Consider the following 25,046-nt stretch of genomic DNA (forward strand, 5'->3'; position numbering starts at 1 on the left):
GTGTCACCTTTTCTGTGCAGATGGCTGTAGGCACAGTGAAACCAACGTTAATCTCTGCTGCATCTCTGGTAGGCTCCTCAACAGCTGATGAGCTTGATCTATTACTCCTGGCCTTCTCTGGCTAGCACAGCACGGTATATTTGCCTGTGCCTGACACACTTAGATCTATGGCCACAAGATATCTGGTCAGCTCTTCAAGCCTTTACCTTTAGCATTAGCTTTAACCCCTCAGGGCTCAGCTGCTTGCAGCATTTAAAGCATGGCAAGAGGTTTTATAGCAGAGATTTGACTCAGCAAGACTTGTGCTAACTCTCACTGAAGATATAAAATACAATTTGTAGCTTATAATTGCTGCCTAATATGATCTTGGACCCTTACTTAAAATCCATTTAACTGATACTGTGCTTTCTTTATAAGGTTATTATTGGGAGCTAACCTTTTCTTGTGTTGTGGTTAAATGTACAATGTAATAAGGGTGTTTTTTAATGTGTTTAAGAGTTAGAAGATGTGTTAGAGGTAACCTTTATGCAGAGAGTTTTATATAGTTGTAGTAAGGACAGCAATATTAAAATCCTGAACATTAGTACCATCTGAATATAATTTGTTCTCATTCTGTTTTGTGTGTGCCTGCTGGTGGAAGATGATACTGTATATTGAAGAAATCTATGTTCTCCAGTATCTTTCTTATAGGTAATTATTAACCTAGTGCAAATTACTTTCTCCATATTTTTTTAAAATTTAGATGCATTCAAAAATGCAAAACGTGTACTGGATATAACAGATAAATCACAATTCTTTCTTTCTTTAGACTTCAAGGAGAGAAAATTAAACCCAGGATTTAAGGCACAAAACTGAAAGCCTCCCAGAAATCTTTACTTCCTTGTTTAACTTCTGATATACAGGCATGGGCCATGTCTGTTGGATGTCTGCAGGGAGCACTAGCTTATAACAGGTTTAAAGATTTATTTTCCTCAGTGACAAATATTGGTACTTTTTCTCTGTGAATATTTGTCTTTCTTTGATTGCCTATTAGAAATGCAGGTTTTCTTAGTTATAAGTTAAAATGAAATATTTTTTGTATTTTTTTCCTTAATCTGATACCTAAGTATATATGTAGAATTTGGTATACATGGAAAAAAATTCAGAACTTGAGTCTCTGTACTCTTCTTGAAACTGCTCTAAATGATGGTGAAGGCAATGAAGTTTCATATGAGAAAAAGGGTCAGAAAAAAACCCCACAAAAACAAACCAGAAAGATGAGCGTTAAAAGTGTGGACTACCTTTGTTTGAATTTGTATTTTGTTTCTGCTGTTAGTATAGGAAGTTCTTTTCTAACTCTTCAGAGCCTTTTTTTAAAAAAAATTATTTTCTTTTTCCCTCAAGGGGGCATTGTGGGTTGAAGAGGGAGAACGAGTTTTGCACATGTCAGGCCTATAGCTGAAAAATACTTCTTTTTCTTAAGTTCAGTAAACTGCTGTTGGGGTGAACACATTGGTGTGGATATGGACAAGAATGCCTGTAAGAGAAACAAACATTATTTTTTATCTTAAGTAGGTGTGGAAGGGGGCCAGTGGTGACGACTTATGGGGTTGAAATTAACCGCTTTTAATGTTGTGAAGAATTATGATGATAGAGACTAAGTGCCTTCCTAAAATTTCTAAGTATAATTCTTGGCTCAGATGTATACTTGCAGAACTCTGTGATAGAGTTACTTAATCTCAGTACAGTAAAGATTAATTCATTAATGGTTATGAGGTGTTGATATAATTAAATAGAGAATGCCAGTAAATTGCTTTCTGGAGCTCAGTGATTGCAAACTTTGGTCTCCTAATTTAATCCATCCACTGCTTTCCATTCACTTGTTGAAATGCTTTCTAGACTGAGAAATTAGCCCTACTCCAGGCACAGTAGCTGCAAGAACTGAGTTGGTTTCTCTTAAAGGAGAGCCTTGGATGAGGACTAGAAGTGTTTCCTCAAGAAAAGTTAAGATTGGATGGAAAAAGGAAAAGAAACAGGTTTTTTACATTGGTGAATGTGTCCAGTGATTGTGTTTCTCACTAACTACCTGAATTTTGTGCTGGTTTGTGGTAGCTCTGACACTTACACAGAAGAAAAATTAAGATGCTTACAACCCAGTGAAAGAGATACTGACCAAATTAGAAAAGCTAGCTAAGTCAATTTCTTTCACTGGTGTTGTGGTATTTTTCATATCTGGCTTTTTTGTTGTTCTAAATGTTACCGTTCTCTCAGCGGACAGTCCATTTTTCCTGTGAATTATTTAAATGCAGGAAGAAATTATTTTATGGAGAAATTAGATACTTCTGGAATTAGCCTTTTGCACAAAGGGTAGTTTAACTGCATGAGGCTAAAGTTCGCTTTATGCTTTTAAAAACTGAAGGTCTAAAGAGTAGAGATGTGTGAGAAAATACATTCTTTAGGAAAGTGTCAGTGTTTTGCCTTCATAGGTTTTTCTTGTGCAAGGTATTCTTCATCATATTTCTGTTAATTTGCTTAATACTATGTTGGGGTAAAACTGTAGTATAACCCTTTGAGCTCTAAAAGGGACTTAGAATCATGAAGTAATTTAGTTGAAAAGACCTCCAAGATCACTGAGTCAAACTTCGATCACCACCTTGTCAGCTAGATCAGAGCACTAATTGCCATGTCCAGTTGTTTCCTGAACACCTCTGGGGATGGTCACTCCACCACCTTCCTGAGCAGTAGTTCTGATGCTTAAAAACCCTTTCCATGAAAAAATTCTTTCTGGTGTCCCACCTGAACCTCCCCTGGTGCAGCTTAAGGTAATTTCAAGGTAAAAGTGCCATGGATATCCAGCTACAAATTAAGGATAGTGGAAAAAAGTGATTCCCAAATGTTGATTTGGGAAAAAAAAATTCTTGTTGAGTAAACTCCCTAATCTTTGCTTCAATTATAGAAATAATGGGAATAGTTTCCTTAAAAGCCTGCAGAAAGAGATCTGTCCTTTTAATATTTCCCACAGCGTTTCTGTAGGCTTAATATGGATGTGTTATTTGGAAGGTGGTGCCCTACTGCTGAAGCACATCAACTGCATTTCATTTTTCCAAAACCTTCTGTGCATTTTGACTAAAGAGGTTTTTGTTTTTACTGCTCAGTTTGTTATAGAAAATTTGAGGGGAAAGTGAATTAGCTACTGCTCAAGTGTCAGTAATTCATTCTGGAATTTTCTAATGCATTAAAACAAAATTTTTAAGTTGAATTTACTTCACATATGTGTGCATCTAGTAATAAGAACTGTGTAAAACAGCTAATAATTGTACCCAAACTGCTTCCAGTTCAACCATGTGTTTCCCACAAAACATGTTTTGCATAAATGAAAATTGCGCTTCTTGATTTTACTTGGCAGATCTGAAGTACTTGTGGTAAAAACTGTTCTAACAAACTACACAAAGCTAAACTCTGTAAAAGGAACCCCGACAGCTGTTCTGCAAATCATTGTGATATACATTGTACTTGTGACTTGATCAGGTTGGTTATTCCAATATAACATCAAAGGCATTGCATCTTCTGTAGCTGTATACTCCACTGAAGGCCTGCATTTTTGTTCTTGGTGAGAAGTTAAAAAAATTTCTGGCAATGTGAAAATATATTTAGTGAGTAGCTGCATAAGCTGTGTTTTTTCTGTCTCTGGGTGGCAATTCTAACAGTTTGAAGTCTGTTAAAATTCAGTATACTTGAAATAAAAAAGCCATTTCTATGATTGTTTGCAAAGTTTTGATTTGTTTTAAACCACGTTGTTGATCTAGAGCTTTTGCTCATTTAAGGTTGATTAATTGCTTTTGCCACTTTTGTTTGCAGTTCAGTATAATCTCATGCAGACTATTGTATTTTTTTTTTTAATTTTAATCTTCTGTTGATGGTTGTATGTTTGGATGGGATGTTAAATTTGACCACTAATAACTGAAGGATTTAAATAAACAAATAAATAAGATTGAAAACAATAACAAAAGACTGCAATCTGGAACAAATGCTTGGCATTACAAATTTATTTTGTGAAGCATAATTTCTGCACCTGCTGTATACCCCATTGTGGAAGCTCTTGTTTTCATATTTTTTATTTAGAAAGAAGAAAAGGTTATCATGTTTTCATTCAAGTACCTTTATTTAAGGTAGATTTAATAGAAACAAGAATAATGAGCCTATGTCTTACACTGAGTGTTTTTTAAATGTGTGTGCCTTTTGTGATAATTACTATTCATTAAGGCTCACTACTCTTTCTTTAAAGGATAACTCTGTTATCTTACCTGTAACATGGATGGGTGAACATTGACTTAAGTCACTTCATGCAAAATGTAAAATACATTTCAGATGTGGAGTTGGAGTTGAGTTCTGTGGCCCATCTGCTTTGCTGCAGTGCCTTTCAGAGTGCTTGGGTAAGTCCCATTGATCCAGTGTGACCCACACTACAAAGGATTAGTCTCTTACTGATAACTGACATGGTTAACATGGCCCAAGCAGGAGCCTCTGATTTCTGCTTACAGGGCAGATGCCAGGTCAGGGCTGATGATGCAAAGGAAGATGCTGTAACAGTTCAGCTTTGGAAGTGCCTATGTGCTCTTCTTAGAAACTCAGAATCCTGGTACCCTGTGTTTCACTGCTGCCTCATAAATATTTGTGGGTGACAAAAAAGCTGAATTGTCCCTGTGTAATGAATGACACATAATCCAACTCCTGGTGTTTGCAGTATACTAATTTTCACATACTTGCATACATAATGGGCAGACAGAAGAGTTCAGAAGTGTTAAAATCGGCCAGATGGAAAATATGTTCAAATTTTAAAAAAACCCTGACAACAAGGGAGAGAGACAGGAAGAAAGAAATATAATTCTGCTGATATTAAAAGTATGAAGGAGAAGAGAGGAGAACGTCTGTTTTCCATCTTTTAAGGAGACTTTTTTAATGGTTTTTGAACTTCTGAGATTATGATGCTTTTTCTTTGTTATAGAGCTGTCAGAAAATACAAAGGTTATATCTGTGCAGACAGCTTAACTTGCTTCTAGCTCTCCAAAGTACTTTAACTCATTTCATATTCAGCTGTTAAAAGTGTACAGGTCTTGGAAAAATTAGAGCATTATAGCTGCAGCCATACCCTCCTGGACAGCCAGGACAGAGCTTTTGGATGAGAGCCGTGGCAAGGCATGTGATGCCCTGCACAGTGGCAGTGGCTTGTCAGGGCTGAGGTGTTAAGCAAGTGTGCCCCTGTAATCGGGCTGTGAGATACTTCTGGAAGCCAGAATATGGGTCAAGGAAACCTTCCTCTGCCATAATCCTTTCTAATCTGTGCTTTTGGAAGTTTTTGAGAGCGCTTCTATTGCTAAGGAGTGTAGCTCATGATTTTTCTGTTTGCTTTTTCTTGCTTGTACTTTTTCAAGTTTTCTTGTCATGTTTATTTAAAGATCCCCTCCACTATTCCCCTAATAGTGGAGGGGATGGTTTTAGAAAACACTATTTCATCAACAAAGGAGGGTCCTGATAATTCCATATAACTGAGAGGAATACTGCAAAGTGAAGAAGCTGCATAAGATACAGTGGAAGTACAACAAATCATCCAATTTTTACCAAAATCATTGTACAATGGAAAGTGCCTCTTGTCAGCTGAAATGTCAGATGTATCAGGAAAAATTTAAAGTGGAACCTGATTTCTGTAAGGCTACAGATTCAAGTAATTTGCTTAGAGATGCAGTAGAAAATCAATCTTGTGCTTAAAAGAGGAAATGGTAGCCTTCAAATCTCATATCATGTTTTGCAGCTGATTGCCTGTTTTTATTATCTCCTCGCACTCTTCCTTAGGTACTTACTAATGCCCTTTGGTTAACTCCATTATACCTTTGAAAAACTTCTTGCAGAGCTCAGCTACTTTGGCTTGTTTGCTGGGTAAGCCTCACTGATATTATTATAATTAATAGGATGTGTAAAAACTTCCCAAACCCAGTGTTAGAGAGTCAGGCTATTAAAACTCGGTTCCCCATATGTTCTGCAGTGTGCATGATTTCCATCCTCTGCAGCTGGGGCTCATCAGAGAAGAGGCTAGAATGGCATTGATCTTGCATGCTGTGGGGGAAGTTGGTGTGGTAAGAACACAACTCAGCTTGTAAAAGAGTAAGAGGGATGGGAAATAAAGTCAGTTTACAATTTGGAGTTGTGTCTCTAATTTTTTTTTTTTTTTAATTTTTATGCCACAGGCATAAAAAATGTGAGAGAGGGATGGGCTGTATTTTTAGATACTGAAAATCTTTGAAGATCTGGTTCATAAGTGAGCGTTGAAACCCTTTCTCACAGTTATGTGTTACATGCTAACAGTTTCCTTGGTTTGACTCTTATTTTTGTTAGATAGTACTGTTTTATTTCCTCCAAAAACTTGGATTTTAGGATTTTTTCTTTAAATTATGAGAAATTAATAAAGAATAATAAGAGCTAAAGTAAACAGCCTGATATTTTTAAGGTTTTTTTTTTTTTTATAACTAGGGTGTATTGTGAATATTTGTCCTTTGCTAGTTCTGTGAAGGTAAACTATGAAGCTGATCAAAAATTTTACAAGGCTGAGAGGAAATATACCAGCTGATAAAACACCAACTAAATGCATGATTAAGAAGACAGGAAATTATACTGGTTAATTTGAATATTATATAAGACCTCATCAAAACATATTTAAGTACAAGGAGATACAGGGGTATACTTCTAGAGAGACATTGTTTCTGGTTTTGCTTTCAGTAGCAGGATCTGCATCAAGACTGGAAATTTCTGCCTCTAAAAAAGGTATACCTATTTATTCTGCCTAATTGGCTGAATATAAACATTTTATATTTAAACTGGGAAATAATACCCTTGAATGTATAAAAATATCTTAACTCGAAATAGAAGCTAGATATCTTCCTAAGTTCCTTCTTTCCTTTGTTTTTCTTTGTTGATGTCAATTTTTTTTTTTTTTGATACATTCTTAAAAAGCTATATGGAGAAAAGACTTTATGGAGAGAAGATAGTTCGTAATAGAGTATTGTTGATCCTCCTTATGAGGGCATAACAAAGCCCATTGGGAGGAAGATTGTTTTTAACACTGAGAGTAGTTATTTGCAAGAGGACATTATTAAGGACTTCAAAGTATATTTCACTGGGATACTTCAGGCTGTGCTTTAAGGACTTTTCTGACACACACTGAAATTTGCTGAAGGAATTATACTAGCAGTACTTGGCAACCAGGCTATGTATCAATGTTGTTTTGATGGCTATTTTGTTTTTTTTTTGAAAGAAGCATGACTGTGGTTAGTGTGCTTATTGATGTATTGATATTTGTTCACTTTATGCTTGTCTTTGACAGTGTTTTAGAGACCTGGATATAAAGTGGAAGGACCACCACTGGGTTCTGTGCAAACAGAGAACTACTGAGTCCCAACCCAGAAGCAGGACAATTTACATATGTGGGTAAAGACAATGTTTAGAAACAGGCAAAGGAAGACAGAAAAACAAGGAGTTATCATAGCATATCAACAAATAATTGGTTTTAAAATTTTCAATAGGTTTCCTGCCAAAGCAGTTTGAAAGAGGTTAATCAGTTACTCTTGTGGATGTTCATAGCAGTGTGAGGCGTCAGCCTGGATAAAAAGCTTGAAGACACTTAATTGAAAAAATAACACATAGGTGATGGAAGCTGGCAGCCTGGATGTAAAGGAGAAGGGAGTTTACCTCCAGATATGGAATGAGAGATGATAGGAAGGCTTTGACATGGAAGATAAGTGATTAATATATAATGGGATACTGGATTTATGCCAGTAGAGTGAGATTACATTTGTCAAGATTAGAACAGAAGATAAGAACAAGATTTGAAATAAGAGCGATGGAAATATAACAGCTGTACACTTTTAGAGAAGAGGGGTACTTTAAAGGCAGTATTTGCAAAGGTCCTACAATACTTGTGTGTAAATCTTTTGGAAATATTCGAATCTATAGGACCTAGGTGCATGTAACCAAAGACTGAGAGAGATGATATCCCAATCGGCCTAAATAAATGGTAATATTGCTGAAGGAGGGGGGCAAGAAGAATGCTCATTAGAGGAGAGTATACACTGTCTTCTAACTGTACAAAATTGTGATCCAGCTCAGAGCAGCAGTGTGCTGTTAGAGATAAGGGGAGAATCACCTCCTCCACGTGAGTGGTGATCTGCTGGGGTCCAGAATGGTTTTCTTTAGGTCCTCTACCATTTCTCTTGTGGAAGAGGATGTTTGATAAATTTATTTAAATATTACTGTTCTTTGCTTTTTCTCTATTGATCTTTAGTGGCAGTATTTGCTGGTTATGCTAAAAGTGTGTCACACTGTTGTTGATGAAGTATCACATTAATATGTTTTAATGCACCAGTTACATGCTGAAGTTTTTAGGTTTTCAGAGCCAGGATTGACTTGAATGCATTGCTTACTAGTGATGAAAACATGAGTTGTGAAGATCAGCCAGGTTGAATGCCTGTAGAATTTCTGCTATGGACATGATTTTAAATATATACATAGGTTTCCACCTACTGGGAAAAACGGCTTGAAAATTCTTAGGCAAATCACCTCTCTTTATATAGAGAGTCAAAGTATTTAATTTGCTTGTTTATAGAGGGATAGAGAAGACAGTATTGCTATGTAGTTCCTATTGTTTACCTCCACCCGTATCTCTCCATGGACATCCTGGAACAGGGCTCTTGTGTTGCTGTGGATATCTTTAATTTCAAGTGGAAAGTGATGGAGTAGTGCAGTGTGAGGTAGGTCCAAGATGCTGTGAGGTTTTCTTTTTTGTTGAAACTTTATGCTAGAATGGAGAAAATATTTTACTGAAGCTTGAAAGTGATTTGATATCTTTTTACTTTGGACAGGTTTTTTGGTCTGTTGTATATTTACTAAAAATGTTGCCAGTTTTGTTTTCTTTTTAAGAATTTCTCTTTGGTGTGTTTCCATCTGAACTTTATTAGAGGAATCTGAAAAGTTGGGTCTTTTTTCCTTTGCTTTTAGACGTGTGGCTCTGTGTGCCCTCTGAGACCCCAGCAGAGAGGGCTGGGTGCAGTGCTTTGCCATCCCTGGCAGAGGGCTCCTGCTAACCCCGGTGAGAGCATTGCTCTGCCCGTGCAGTCGCTGACGACTGCTTCATTACCTCCCTGCTGCCCAGTGCCCCTTTTCAAGTTCTGAAAAGTATTCAGCAGATTTATCACTGCTTTTTGAGAAAGTCTTCATGAGCATGACCTGAGGTTTTACAGGAAATCTTGAAATAAAAGTAATAATATTGTTATACATTCTCTCACATTCAGCCACACATGCTATCGCAAAAGTAGCCTTGAAGCTGTTTTAGTTTTACAGCAAAGAGTGTTTCTTTTCATATCAGGTAATCCAAGCTGCTGAGTTTTTTCTCCCCTTGGCTTTGAAAACATGCCTTTATATTAATAATCCTGGATTTTGTGCTGAAAGTTGATTGCTCTAGTTGATGGTTGATATTCCATAACACTAAATAAAAGCAAAGCGAAATTTTCCCTTTTTCCTTTTCCAATCTGAAATCTATCAATGTGTATCTTCAGAGTTCACCATTAGTGGAGGTATAATCTCTGTTCCTGCTTTTATTCCTGGCCACTGGGAGTTTTGCTACCAGCAATAAAAGACAACCTCCATGTTGTACTGCACAGTATAGATATTGTAAATTTTGGTCTTGCTTTCCATTGATCTGGTTTGCCATATGGGAATCATATTCAGCTGATCTTTATTTCCTGAGTCAGAAATTCTGTTTTACCCATCTTTGGGGCTTTCAGCATTTTATTCTCAGTGGGCTGTCAGGTATTGCACATGAAAGGAAAGGTTCAAAGGCATATAAAGAAGGTTCAGGTCTGAAATGTTTACTTAACACTGTCTTTTTTTTTTCTTTTTTTTTTTTTTTTTCGTTTTACAAACATTTGCCAGACTGGAGGATCAGCATGAAACCTTAATAAATTTTAGACATTTATTCTCTATTATGAACATTTTACACATGCATAATTTTGGTGTAGTCTGGAACACATCAACTGTAAACTTGCTAGTGTGGGCTTGCCAGCAACAGGATTAAAAACACTGCAATTATTTTTTTAAGTTTATAAATTATTTTTCTTGGAGGTTTATTTCCTTTCGTTTCTGTTTTTGTTTCTGTAGCTGCCTCTAAAAGACTGCCATTGTTCTACAAAGAAGTTTTGAATGAATTGACTATGCAGATTTTAATTAATACGATGAGTAAAATTTTAAAAATAAAGATACCATCCTCTGTCCTTGCAATGCCATTCTGCTGAGAGAAATTAATTTGAGGAAAAGTGAGAATGAGCTTGTTGCTCACCTGTGAAGTGCTGCTGCCAAGGAGGTAAACAGTCATAATCTTAACAGCTTTAGTGCCTTAATTATTTAAGCTCTTGGGAAAAAAATGCCTAAAATTTAAGAGATTTCAGTCACTTGGAGGCAGTGATATAAAGGCTCCAGATTCCATTAGTGTAGTTTGACTCTTTTTCTTTCTCATTTGTACTGAAGTGTATTTTAGATAGCATACTGGAGTGTATCTCATGTTACACTTCCATCTCCAGTATATCTCATTTTTCTTTTCTGTTTTTTTTTTATTAGACAAGGAAGTAATAAGGGCTCTTGATACCCATTACTGGAATTCATTAATTGTTCTTCTGGCCCCTTTCTTCTTCATTGCCAAGTGGATGTAGAGCATTGGAATTGGCTCAAAGGGATCATATTTTGTCTAGGAAAGGTGTGTCTTGGGTGGGCCTGTTATATATATATATATATATTTTGCTGTTGAGGATATGGAAACAAATGAGAAAAAGTTAATCAAAGGCTGAAAGAAAGGTGGGGCTTCCCCCATAGCTCCTTCACCTTTCACACAGCAGGAATAGAGCTGTCAGAGAACTGTGCTCTCTCACCCAGTCACAGACTCCTGGTTTGGCTTTTTTGGACTTGCATGGCCTCTTGAACATGAAATTATGCTGTGATGCTGTGGGTTTAGCTCACTGCTTAATGTTCAGTCACATCTGCCTTCTTTTCTCACTTAGTGCTTTGTCCAGCGGAAATAAAGAATGGGAGTGTGGCCTCATGGAAAGCTTCTTTCAAATTGACAGGTGACCGAAGTCTGCAGTGAGTCTTTTCTGCAGTTTTCCTTTTTTGTGACCCTGAAACATTGTGCTCTTATTCTCCTTGTTCAGCTTTCCTCACTTCAGCAGTCAAGGATGGCCGTGGCTGCTTGGCTGTCCTGACTTTCCCCTCCCATTGGCTAAGGCTGTGAGACATTTTCCCGTCCTGCCCTTCCCAGGCTTTGTCTGTTACACTGGTCTTATTTTGAACTGGGAAGGAAACTCAAGGTAAAGCATGATCTTATAGCTCCTGTGGCTGCAGTGCTGGAAGGACAAGACAGGCAGAGGAGTGAGGAGGGGACATTCCTCTGTGTGTCAGTGACCAGCTGGAGAGCCTGGAGCTCTGCCTGGGAATGCAGGAGGAGGCAACGGAGAATTTATGGGTGAGGATTAAGGTGAGGGCAGGGACAGGTGACAAAGTGGTGGTCTGTTCCAGGCTGCCTGGCCAGTAAGACCAAGTGGATGAGACCCTTTATTGATATATAGAATAGCTGGGTCCTCGTGGGAGACTTCAACCTCCCAATAACTATGGGGGGACAACACAGGAGGGCATAAACAATCCAAGTGGTTCCTGAAGTTCATTGATGATAATTTCTTTTTCCAAGTGATAAATTTGCTGATGGTGGGAGGTGCTGCTGAACCTTGTTCTCACCCACTAGGACAGACTGGTGGGGAGTGTGGAGCCCAAAGGCAACTCTGGCTGCAGTGACCATGAAATGGTGGCATTCAAGATCCTTAGGGCAGTGAGGAGAACGCACAACAGACTCGCTGCCCTGGACTTCAGGGGGCAGACTTTGGCCCCTTTTTGGCCCCTTTTGGTACCCACTGCTTGGTGAAGTACCATGGGATAAAGCCCTGGAGGGAAGAGGGGCCCAAGAAAGCTGGCTATTATTAAAGGATCACCTCCTCCAAGCATTGTGATATTGTGATTTCCCTCCATATGTTTATGGTGGGACATTCTTCCTAAGTCCAGAGGGAACTAAAAATCTGTAGCATTTGTTTAATCTCTTCTCAATGGGCTACTGCTAGGAAAAATGCATGACAAGTTATCTCTGGTATCTCACTGCTAAAACACAGGTCAAAAGAATTCTAGATTTTAAAACCTTCTATCAAACACTCCCTAGACAACTCTAGAGAATACTCAAGTATTGCTTGGGATAATGATAAATCGTTATAAATCTAATTGTGAAGTACTCTGTAGAATTGTTACACACCTATTTAACAGATGCATAAAAACCCCTCAAAGTGTCTTTTTATGGGGAGTTTTGTGTATTTAAGATTTTCTGTAAGCTAGGACACCACACCACCTTTGTCAGCAGGTGTTGTAATTCTCAGTATCTACACCTTTTGCAGGCTATACATTCAGTTCAACCTGTGTGGCACAACTGTCTCTGAGGATGGAGCAGTTGAAAATGCTGAAGTAGGCAGAACAGGCAGCTTTATCTTTGTCATCTCCTCACAAGACTTTGGAAGAAGTTTGGTGTCTTGGTGTAATTTTCAAAATTCTTGGCCTGGTTCCCCATGAGTTTGGGAGTAGAGCCTCTGCTGGGCTTCTTTAGGAAAAGGGAGTTCCCTGTGAAGGAAAAGACAAAAATTCTTTCCGCATAGCTGAGATCTTGTTCAGAGGCCTGTTTACATCTTGAAAAAAGGAGAAATGAAGACCAACATGTTTTTTGTATTTTACTTTAATACAAATTCTTTCTAAATTATTTTTTTTATTTGAGTACATCAGAGCTTATTTATGTGTGCATTATCAGAACAACTTTCCAGTAGCCCCTAGGACAAAATTACTTATGGAAGTAGAAGAGAAAAGGGCTTTAACAAAACAGGACAGTCATCTGCATATTTCTCCCTTGTGGGAAGAAGACCTGAAGACAAATATGTTATGGTGGCAGAATCAGGCACATTCTTATTCTTCAGTAATGACCAGGATAATCCTGCAGAATAGTGTGTGGTGGTTAAAGAAACTGCTGTCTTTCAGTAATTTTCACAGAAATAATGTTTGTGTAGATCAGAAGCACATTATTAATTAACAGGAAGTAGCATCTTGGAAGCTAAATTATGTAGTAGGAGCTGAAGTATAGCTAGCTAACAAAAGCAGTATGAAATAAAATAATCTCTATGTGGTAGATAGGAGCCTACTTGACAAAAATATTTGTGGTATTTTTTTGATTGCTCCAGATTTTAACTTTCATTTTGAATCCATATATTCTTATTTGGATAATAATTGTAATCTTGAGAATGTAAACTTGCTACTCTGATATTTTCCTAATTCTGATGGTAATCAGAAACAACAACTCTATCCTTATTCCATTTTCTTTATTAATCCTTTTTTAAGGTATTCATTCTAAATCTAATAATGGTCTTTAAAATTCAGCATTAAAAATTTCATTAATGATAACTTTTCTAGCTGGGAAGGGGAGAGTGATGATTGTCAGGAACATCAGCAGGAAGAAAAGTGGAGATTGAATAAATGCAAGATGGGCAAATGGGAAAAGAAAAAACAGTGTTAAGAGGCATAAATATGGTAATTGTAAAGATGAATGTATTTTTACTTTGATATAAGACCTAACAAGCAGGTAGTGGAAAATTATTCAAAATATAGTTATTTTATTACAGATCATTTTCCCTTCCATACCTTCATTCAAAACATATCACTCATGTGAATGAAAAAAGGCTGATGGCAGGTTATGGGCAATTGATTGCATTCCCATGCTTGTATGCCACAGTCAGCCGCCAGGAATTTGACAATGTCTTTAAAGTAAGTGTGACGCACCCCACTTGATTTCATCTTTCTGCTCCCCATCCATGTTTAGTTTACACTCCCAGCACCATGACTGAGTCCTCATTCTGTCCTCGTGCCTCCTGCACTTATTCCAGTGCACTGACTGGTTCCAGTCCCCTTCCAGAGCCCTGACCTCTGCTCGGCTGCTAAGTGTTGCTGGCCGTCAGCTGAGTTGAGTAAACTTCTGCTAATGAAAACAGATAGAAAGTCACTGGAATTTATTAAAGCCTTTGCGTTAACTTAAATCATGTTCTAGGAATGAATGTAGTATTATTAAGAAAATGAAATCGAATTATAATGAAAGGGACCTGCAGATTTTAGTTACTAATTTGCATGCATCTCTATATTTTGTTTAATTCTAATAAAATAAAAGTGAATCCCTGTTAACTGTAATGAAATAAAATTAAGCTCTCCCTGACTTACATTCATGTAGTCAGTCAACACTATTATTTGAAATCTCATTGGGTCCTGTTTGGCTGCAAGGACAACAGAATTGTCATTTATGCGGAAGGAACTCTTTTGGTAAAAAAATAGCAGGACTAGGTCTATTTTATGTGGAAAAAAGAGGTTGCCAATACATGGGATTCCCATGATGTGTGCTACAGAAGTTAACATGATTCTGCAATTTTTTTTAAGAATATGTTTTGAATCTGAATAATAAATACTTATATATGTATTGTAGTTCAAATATATGCTGCTTAGTTTGAAAATGTTTTGTTTCTTTAATATCTTCACATGTCGGTGTGTTTATATAGTTACATTAAACTGCCATGGACAAGTTATGTTCTATCTGAAAGATTAATTAGTATTTTTGGTAAAGAGATAATTCACTTCTGTTATGTTTCAATCTAATAAAAAGTCCATCTTATTTGGCTTTATTTTCCTTTTCTTCTTTTTTTAAATTTCTTTTCTAAATCCATTGGCTTTATTATGCCAGATCATTGCTAGCTTTACTTTCTACTGCATTTTATCATAATGCTCTTTGAGTATAAATAAACTCTGGTATGCTAAACCTAATAGCAATTAAACTGGAAGTGTTTGTGTTTCATCACTGTGAACTTCGCAGAAATGTTTCCATGACAACCTCCATGCTAGTTAAGGCAACCAGAGGTGATCAACAGTTTATATATTTTTTTTCTCTTGCAAGAATGGAATTTGTGTTGACAGTTCTGGCCTTTAATGGCACTTTTGTACTGTGTGAAAGTATTTGTTTACTAGATCATATGCTGGTAACTGTCAGACCGAGATAGAGTGACTGCTTTTGATAAAAGGGCCGCATTACATCTCTGAGTATGTGAAGCTCTTGTACTTTAATTACTCACATCAGTACAGAAGTACCCACTTGCTTCACTACACTTAAAAATTAGACTTATTAGTTCCAAAGCATTAATGGTGAGTTAACATTTTCCTTTACATTTTTTGGAAAACAATAATCTAAAAGCTGCTTTGTTGTTTTAAATTTAAACTATTTCATTTATACTGATAAAAATCACATTCCATGGTACGGGGTGAATTCTAAGTGCTGTAATTAATGGCACTTTAAATTAGGATTTTTGGGCCCTGTTTTCAAATGTAGCTGATGATGGTTGTTATGCTGGTGGCTGAGATATGCTAGCTGTGTAATCTGATGAGAAGAATATAAATTTAGGTGAAGGTGTTTTGTCTCTCCCAAGTTTTATAAAAAAGGCAGGAGTATCTAAGATGTGACAGAAATAACCCCTCTGAGTGTAACACAATAGTAATACAGATAGACTGTTGTGTGTGGTACATGGATGAGACAGTTATAAAGCTTTCAGAAGAAAACTTTATATTTAAAATATTTTTTGGTGAGATATTTCTCTTCAGGGTGCCCTATCTAGCTAGATCATATGGAACTGAATAAATTAGTTATTATCTAGTCTGATAATCAGTTAATAACTGCCACTACAGCCGGTGCATTCACTACCAACCAGATGTTTGAGGGCAACCTGTACTGAGTTGCGCAACTTGCTTTTTTTATGTCTGTTCATTGTCAGGCTGATGGACAAGTGTCTCTCTCAATATAGAGAGTGTGTGTAGCACAGGATCATTTGGTTTTGATTAGCTGAAAAATGTGAGTATTTGGAAGGTGCCAGAGTATCTTCTAAAGGTCTACTTCAAAAAAAACCTAAATGTTTTGTGATAATAAAGACCTTAGTTTGGTGAAGCATATTATTTAATTGTACTCATGTATATTCAACTATGAGATGGGGTACTTGTTGCATGTCTTGCATATAAAGACATAATTTATATTCAAGCCTCATCTTTTGGACATGTAGTTTGTTTTAGTAATTGCTTGCAGAATGTTTATTGTTTCAAGTAGTGATACCATCACTTTTTTAAGCAATTGATTCACCCTTCAGTGATCTGTTAAAGCTAAGAGGAGTCACAATTGTTGAAGCTGTTTTGTGTGGGTTTGTACGTGGAGGATGCCATTGCTTTTTGCACAGTGTATCTGTTTAGTCAGAAGTTGCTTATATGTTTGTTGGCAGTTGGTGATACTAGAAAGGGAGATGGAAATGCTGAAGTTATATACCTAAATTTCCCAAGCTTTAAACTGTAGACAGATGACTTGTGTCTACACTCTCAGTGTAAGATGCTGCCTCAGGATACCTTCACCTCATCCTTGGGCGTTTGTTGTGCCTTCCTTTGTGTAGGAAAGTTGGCATATTAAAGAGAAACTTCTCAGAGAAGTAAGGGCTGAAAAAAGCCACCTCCTTGTACACTCTTTCATACTCTGACCTGTTATAGCTGGAGGCTGTAATGTTCCCTGAGTGCAGAGGTGTATGCATAATCCAAAAATTCCTGTTTATAATATCCTTACAGGTAAAATTGCATGGATTACTAAAAGGAATATATTACAGTACTAAGAAGTATTCTTTATTTTCCTGGTGGTCATTTGATTGTGAAAGATTGTGTAGTACTTAAGCATATGATACAAATAAACCCTGTGTACTTGTTTTCCCAAGTTAGTTTTTGTGAACAGTAGTTTATAACCATGTTTGAAATAATGCTCTGTATCTGTAATTATTGGGGGTTTTTTATAACTATGATGTAAAGAAGATACTGCCTAAAACTGAACGGTAACTCTGGTCACATGACATGGGTATTGTAGATGAACTAGAATGGAAAAACAAGCTGTTACCCCTAACACTTTTTTTCTTTCCCAGGAAAAATGAATTCATACTGAAACAGCAGCAGAAGTGATGAGGAAATGGAAACCTTATCTTGCAAGATGAGGCTTAAGAAAGTGTGACATGTTTGGCTTATTGAAACAAAGATTGAGAGAGGATATGATATCTCTTTCATATTAAATGGAAAGGCAGAGAAGGCATCATACAGGGGGAAGAACTGCTTAAGCTAAAGGACATTGTTAGAACAAGTACAAAACAAGTGTAAACTAGCTATGGATAAATCTGAGCTGGAAGACAGAGCATTTAAGTAGAGCGTGTGGGACCGGAGATTTCAAACAGGGAGTCTAATCAGCAAAATTGGCATGATACAATTGCCTTAGCAAAAGGTTGCACATGGTCACTCAGATTGTTCTTTCTAAGCCTAGGACCATCTTTTTGCCTAACTAGGTCTATAAACCCCTCATGACTGCTTGTTGCACAGTAGTGAAAAAACTTGTAGAAGGAATGAATCTAAGAGAAGCCTTTTAAAATTATTTTGCTTGTTTCAGTTCCAATACCTGTTTAATTCTTAGGTAGATTCCTTAGTCTGTTTTCAGATTAAATGCTTCTATATTATTGACAATAATATCCTGGGACTTCTTAAACTTTTTTTTCTTGTTTGTTTTAAATGTATTGGAGTGCTACTTTTAAATTTTTCTTTTGCTTCATCTTGCTGCAGTTAGTTACAGGCTTTAACCAACACTGGTAGCTGGCTTTTTCTCCTTTGGTATTTTCCATGCAACTGGAAAGATAAGGTTATTATTGCCATACTCCTCAAAATTTATTCTGTAACCAATCTGTACATTCATTTAGTTCATTCGGGTAATAATTTCCAGTCCCTTAATTTATAACTTCCTGGCCATACTTTTTTATCCCTCAAAGAACAGAGAACTCTGGAGATTGCTTAGTCCAGCTGCCCTTCTCATGCAAATTGGAGCAGGTTGTCCTGGATTTTCTCAGGTTGCGTTTTGAATTTCTCTAGGAATATGGGTCTTCAGTTTTGATGGAGAGTCTACAACATCTGTGGGCAACCTACTCCACCGTTCAGACGTGTAACAGTAAAAATGTAAAATCCTTTGTCAAAAGAATGTAATTCTGAGAGACTGACAGATACACACAGATCATCAGTATATAATTTCTTTCCTAATATTTAAAAAATTTATTTCTAATACTTTCTTTAATCTGGAAATGATTTTAAGTATTTCCTTTCTCTCCTCCAGATTATTATACATCTGGAAAGGAGGCTCCCTTATTGGATCAATATTAAAAGGGGTTTGATTTTGTATGAATGTTGTCACTCTCTCTAGATAGTTTCCAAGACTTTTTGTCCCAGTACCTGTCAAATACAAAGGTGTAGCTACTTCCATGCAGAGTCTTAAAACTGCAGATTGAGCCAGCACCATGTTGTAGCCACAAAGTGAATTCTCATTTGAGTACAAGGTATATCAGTGCCTCACTCTCCAATATCTGTATTAATGCCACTTACCTAGGGATTGCTTGGAATCCTTTCTAAATTCACTAAACTTCATATTGTTGGAAAGACATCCAGAGGCAATGTCTGCCTTGTTTTTTTATGTAACTCTTAATGTTGGAGCCTTGATTAGGTGAAGGACTCATCACACCTACCTAAAATTTAAAGGTTCCACACTACTGCTAGGCATCACTGATAGTGTGAATAATGGCATTGTGATTTATTACCCAGAGAGATGTTTATTACTTGGGGTTTATTACTCAAAAGATGAAAAGCTGACTTTTACAGACTTTCCGTATATGCATTAGTTTCTGTTTTCCTCAGTCCTTCAAAATATACATCTTAAGATTCTGAAAAACTGAAGTGTACTAAACACACTTGGCTATGTGAGCTCATATGCCAAGTGAGAGGAATGATCTAAGCACACTCTCCACAAAAGGTATGACAGTAAAAGCTCTTACTGGAGTGTGTCTACTCACGAGGCAAATCATGTATTGTCTGAATGTCCCCAGAAATCTTTTGGAGGAGCATTACAGAAGTTGGTCAATTTTAGCAACTCTCATTGTGTTATTGTATTTTAGTATGTATCTGTGAAAATGCAAAATAAACTTCCAAAAAGTCATCCAAGATAACATCAGGAACACTTAAGAATGCTGATTTGTATTCCTTGCATGATCATACCTTTTAAGGAGATTTATATCCCTACTACATGGTTTATGTTTTAATGCAAATGCAGTGATAGGGCATTTTCCAGTATGTGTTTACATCTTTGACCAAGACTTTAATTTCCTCATATATTTTTACCTTTCCCATTATTGATTCCATATGAAAATTAATTCTGTTATCAGAATTAATGCTTTTAATTAGAACTTTTTAGAAAACTTCAGTCAAACAAAACATTATTTCACAGAGTTTTTTTATATAACAAAAGTTTTATTATTCCAGATATTTCAGAGATGCCAACCATGGCTGATTAGGTAAGAATTTTTCTATGGGCACTGTAATGCTCAAACTCATACCTTTTAAGTAATTTCAGAATTTATCAAACAATGTGAACTTGCTCTTAAGAGGAACTTAGATGCAGTTGTAAATATAGTAGTATTTGACAGATTAAAACCTTCTTCACGTTGTAGTTTTAGGAGGTGTACACACACATTTTTTTAAAAATGTATCAATGAGTAGATGATAAATACAAATTTATTTAGTTTGTAAACCCATTTGCTCTTTTGCTTAATGTGGTGGCTGTGGTCAGTCTATCAGGGATGTTAAGTCCTTGCTTGCTAAATTGAGCAATAGATTCTTGACCCCTTGAAAGCCTTGAGCAACCCCATCTGATCTCACAGTCGAGCTGCTGGGAGCAGCACTGGACTAGAGAACTCCTGAGGTCCAAGCAAACTTCAGATATTCTGTGATTTTGTGATTGACTGAGTCCTGTCTGAAGCTGCTTGACTTGCACTTGAGGACTTGAACAATTTTTTCAAGGCAGATAATGTAAGTACTTTCTTTATGTTCTTATAACCCACTAGCAAATGGTCTCCATCTTCTCTGAATGGATATTTCGTATTTCTTCTTTCCTTAACTATACTTCTTTCTAGAGTGATTATGTTTCTCTATTTTTCTCTAAAGCAAAAGTAAGTTGTGTGGCACAAGTGAGATACTGTCATTCTTTTTTGTGATATTTTTATGGTCCTTCTTGAGGAACTTGATAATTCAATCAGTGGTGTAAATGACCTAATTGTATGGGAGGCATGTGGGCTTAGTGAAGTTCCTTTTCTATTGGTTTCTTTTATTTCATTGTAGGGAAAAAGAAGCTACAGTGCAAAAAAGTGTAGGGATGGTCTTGTAGCTAATAAATCTTGTAAATATTTTTACTGGGTTAAATTATTTATAAGATGTATCTTATAAATATAAGGGATATAATATAATAGATATATGTTATAATCCCATATATGATATATGGCTATATATATATATGGAGTGTGTATATATATATACACACACACACATACATATATACATACATTCATATATATATATATATATATATATACACTCCATATACTGATACTAATGATTTTGTTTAACATGAGGTTATGATACATCTTTTTAACGGGGCAGAAGTTTTGTGGACAATGAAGTCTGTAAAGCAAAAGAAGACCATTGTGATCTTCAATAACAGTATCTTTTGAAGTTCTTGCATTAATTTCTATTTGAAGTACAGTATAACTTTTGGGGAAAGTAAATAAATTGTTTTAAAATACTCCTGGTGGTGGAGAGCCCATGACAATCCTTGGGAACTTCCTCCATTTGGTAATCTAAACTCCACAAATTATTTCTGGTCTAAACTTTTCTGACTTCAAATCCCTCATTAAAACTGTCCCTTGCTGTGTTCCTGTAGAAAATGTGATAATGGATGTGCTGTGGATAGGAGGGCTCTTGCCTTTCCTGCTGACCTGTATTGTTTCCTTGTTTCCTCCTGCTCTCCCCCTGAATCCACCTGTTTTGTCTTCTGTCATGCGTTTGGGTTTTCAACTTTGCCAGGCAGGGATTACCTACATGTAGTGTTTATATGGCATGGAATAGAGCAGGGTCTTAGTCCCTGGCAGGTGATCTTTGCTGATGAGCGTGTCATGAGGGCATAAAGGATTAAAAAAGGTTTGAGCTATTGTTGTCCTACTTTAAGAGCTTTTAAGCCTGTCAAGAACTACTGTAATCTTTGGGCATGGCTTCCTTTGTGGTGAGGACTTCCTCCATTTCTGCTTTAAAGCCAAGAAAGGCTGGAGTAAATCGTACTTCTCAAAAAACCAGCTGATCTCAGTGGAGGTGGGGGTAAAGGGAGGGAAAGTTTCCAGTGGTAGAAAATCCCTTGCAGCCCTCAGCAGCCTGCTGTAGGGGTTAGGAATTCAATGTTTCCTTGTCTCTGCATTCTCTTCTGATTTTATCTTGCTTCAGATTTCCAGGATGTTGTTACACCTTTCTTAGAGAAGGAGAGGGAGGGATAAAAATAGCAGTGTTAAGGTTCTGCCCTGAGTTTGGGTACTTATGGGCTGTGGTTAACTGTCCTATAATCTTCTGTTATGTAAGCAGATTCACTTTTTCACATCTAGTCCTATTTTTCAGTCATTTCACGATACTTTAAGTGTGTTCGGCAAATCCTTCTTGGTTGAGCAGTGTCCTGTTTGGGTTGTGGCTACCAGACTGGTGACCCTGTTTGATTAGGAGTGACCCCAGTGTCAAATGCTCAGGTAGCATTGCTTCTCAGATTTCCTTGATGATACGGACACTACATTGGTCCCTTGTCCATGCTAGCTCACATTCATGCTGATTAACCACTGTAATGCTTTCACACTTATTATTTCCCAGGAAAATGTTCCCCATTCTGTGAAACACTGTGTTGCTACATATAGCATACATATACATACTTGTTCTTGTTGTAAAATTGGTGTGGTCTTCTCTTCCTGCAACTTCTATGCCAAGAAATATGGGATGATCTGAAATTTCACATGGCTTTATTGTGAGCTGAGATCTTGGGCTAATCTCTTGATTTCCTGGCTGACTGCTGATAGTCATATGGGAAGGTTATCTCTTCTTTGAGTCTTCATTCTCAAACAAATGAATTGTCCTGGAGGTAAGGTAACTGATGGTAGACTTGAGATGAGCTCAGTTTGTTAGAGCATGATGCTGATAATGATGAGGTTCCTGGGTTTAGTGCTGGTATGGACCATTCACTGAAGAGTTGGACTTGATGATCCTTGTGAGTTCTTTCCAACTCAGAAGACTGTCTTCCTGTTTTTACAAATTTCCATCATTACATGATGCTTTCTTTATCCATCGTAACTTGTAGATGTTGACACAGACTTCAGGAGCAGCAGTATAATGCTGTTGCTGTCTTGTCTTCCTGTCATCTTCCACAGGTAGAAGTCTTTTCTTCTTCTTGATGTAAATCCTGTCCTCTCCTTAGCTTCTCTTTCATGATGTAGAGAAAAGGATTCCTGTGTGCTCCCTGAGCATCACAGGAATCCTTTTCTCTACATCATGAGGAGCAGAACTGTGGCTAGTACAAAAAATCTGAGATGGGGTATCCACTAGAAGAGATGGGAGTGAGAGGAGGCAGGACAAGTAGCATCTGTTTTCTCTCAAAACTGTTTGTGAAGCCATTCCTGGCTGGGCTCAGCCCCCAGAGAAGTAGAAAGCCTTGTGTTGTGCTGTAAAAGGAGAGAGGGTCCCAAACTGTTGAGCAGTCCCAGGATCTCTGACCTCTGGCTGTGGTTCTCATGGGATCCTTCCCATGAAGAAGGATCTTCCCTTCTCTTGAAAATTATGGTGCTATGATGAAAAGAAATTAAAGAGAACTAAAATTAGACTAGATTGTCAGACATGTACTTTAGTGCATTGTAAAGCACAGAAAACCCAAATGAGGAGAAACAAAAGGGAAACAGTGTTCTCTGCAATGGAATAAGTTTAAAGAGAAGCTTCCTTGTTTAATGCTGTGGCTTTTCTTTCCATGGCTAATTGGATCAGTAAAAGAATATAACAGAGATCTCTCTACCTTTCCTTGCTATTTTAGCAGCCTCTCTGTTCCTGCCCACAACCGAGACAAACTTAAGTAAAGCCTATTCTTTATCCTATTCAAAATTTTCATGTTTACTTGGGAAAAAAATAGTAAAGCATTTTGCAGCAGTAATTAATCTCTCTGTTTTCTGGTATTTGCTGTTAACTAATTTCAAAACATAGAGGTCTGTGTAACATATGAAGAAATTAAAAACTCTTATTTTGTCTGTTTTGCCTACTTGCCTTTTTTTTCTTTTTTTGGTAAGTCTGTACTCCTAGCACATACTCTCCAAGAGCTTTGTTAGAAGACCTGGAAGGAAGACTGCTAGCTGGTTATGTCATTCCTGGATTTAGAATTCTTTAGAGAACTGAGACCCTTTTGCTGCTGTTTACTCTAGTTTCTTCATCAGCAGATTCCAAAGAAGTCCCTCTCTGGTGAGCAGTCTGCAGGGTTACCTGTAGCAGTGGTAAGCTCTTTCACAGTTTCTCTGCTGGCTGCTAAAATGAGATCTCTAAAATGTCTAAAGTGTTGTCCCACTTACAGGTCATTGGTTGCAGGTATCCATCTAACACAACTGTCTAGTGTTACTATTACAAAACTTTTGGTCTGTTAAAAATTGTATGGTAGAGAGATGCAGAGAATGACATGAATACTAAGTACAGATCTAAGAACTCATGGTATTGCTTCTTTTCAATTAGTGACTGCATCATACACCGTGTCTAATTCAAGTGAAGTGGTTGCAGAACTTCTGGAAGGCTTTAATGGAGTGCCTCAGATCTTGTTTATCAGATCCCGGTTAAAAAGCATATCATTTGAACATAAATGGTGCCATGTTATCGTTTTCTCCTGGAAGATTTACTGGAGTGCTCAGGAGAGCTGACAGGAATGGCGGGTGGCAAAGGAGACATGCTCAGTTGCCTGACGTGATGGTCTTGTTACACTGTGATGTATCGGCCTGAAAATCCTTCAGTGTCTTACACATACGGTAGGAAGGAAGCTTTAACATGTCAAATTAAGAAAAAAAATTAGCCTATAATTACAGTGTTGCAGATGATTTGCAGGGAGTTTTTTTAATCAGGGATATTTCATATCCTCCTTTACACCTAATTCGTCTTGCTTTCTAGGAATGTGTAATTAATATTGTAGTTATGCTAATTTGAAACAATGATGATTGCAGCTCACTGAAATTATGTGTTCTACTTAATTGAACTTGACCAACATTACTTAGAGATGACTCAATACTGCATATGGTACATTCTATCAATATAACCTTTTATTTTAAACAGTTTGAGATACAGTCAGATTATTTTATATAATCAGTGTCTGTTTCTGTATATCTGTGGCACCGATTTTTAGCATAATGTTAAATTTTGCTTCATCCATGGTTCAAAGAGTGCATAAAGTAAACTTCCTTATAATTTTTCTTGGTAGGTTCTGGTTTCTGATATGGAAAAATACTACAGAAAACAGGTGAACTGCTTGTTTCAAAGCTTTTTTATGACTTTCAGCATGTAAACTTTATCTCTAGTGTCCACAAATATAATCTTTCTTTGCATGTTACTAGGCTTCAGATGGTGTAAAAGCAGTTTATACATGGATGCAGGTGGCAGCCACTCCATCAGGTGCACTGTTGTGCTGGAAAGCACATCCGTGTGCCCAGGACAGGTCAGGCTGGCAGCCAGGGTTCCTGCGTTCTCAGGGGGCAGTGCCAGGCCCTGCAGCAGGAGCGGGCACTGGGGACTTGGCACACTGTAGGGCTCTGGGAGGGGCTGGCAGCCGGGGACTGGTTGTGCTTACCCCTGCTGGAGGGTGCTGCTGCCTTCCTGCACCCCTCTGCTTGTGCAGGCAGAGCTCTGGGCAGCCGGACGGGAGGCAGGGAAGGGCAGCTGTGCTT

General features: G+C 37.3%; 1 protein-coding gene across 14 annotated transcripts in view; it reads left to right on the forward strand.

The window, feature by feature from the left end:
- FOXP2 (forkhead box P2) overlaps positions 1-25,046 on the forward strand; it is a 402,265-nt gene that overhangs the window by 10,286 nt on the left and 366,933 nt on the right. Inside the window, exon 2 of one of the 14 annotated variants that reach the window (XM_074539912.1) lies at positions 4,265-4,412. The exons of the other annotated variants lie outside the window; for them this stretch is intronic. The gene's annotated coding sequence lies outside the window, so the exon portion shown is untranslated. The remainder of the gene's footprint in view (positions 1-4,264; positions 4,413-25,046) is intronic. 14 annotated transcript variants of the gene reach the window in all.

This window comes from Zonotrichia albicollis, chromosome 4 (assembly GCF_047830755.1).
Source record: "Zonotrichia albicollis isolate bZonAlb1 chromosome 4, bZonAlb1.hap1, whole genome shotgun sequence".
Classification (NCBI taxonomy): Eukaryota; Metazoa; Chordata; class Aves; order Passeriformes; family Passerellidae; genus Zonotrichia; species Zonotrichia albicollis.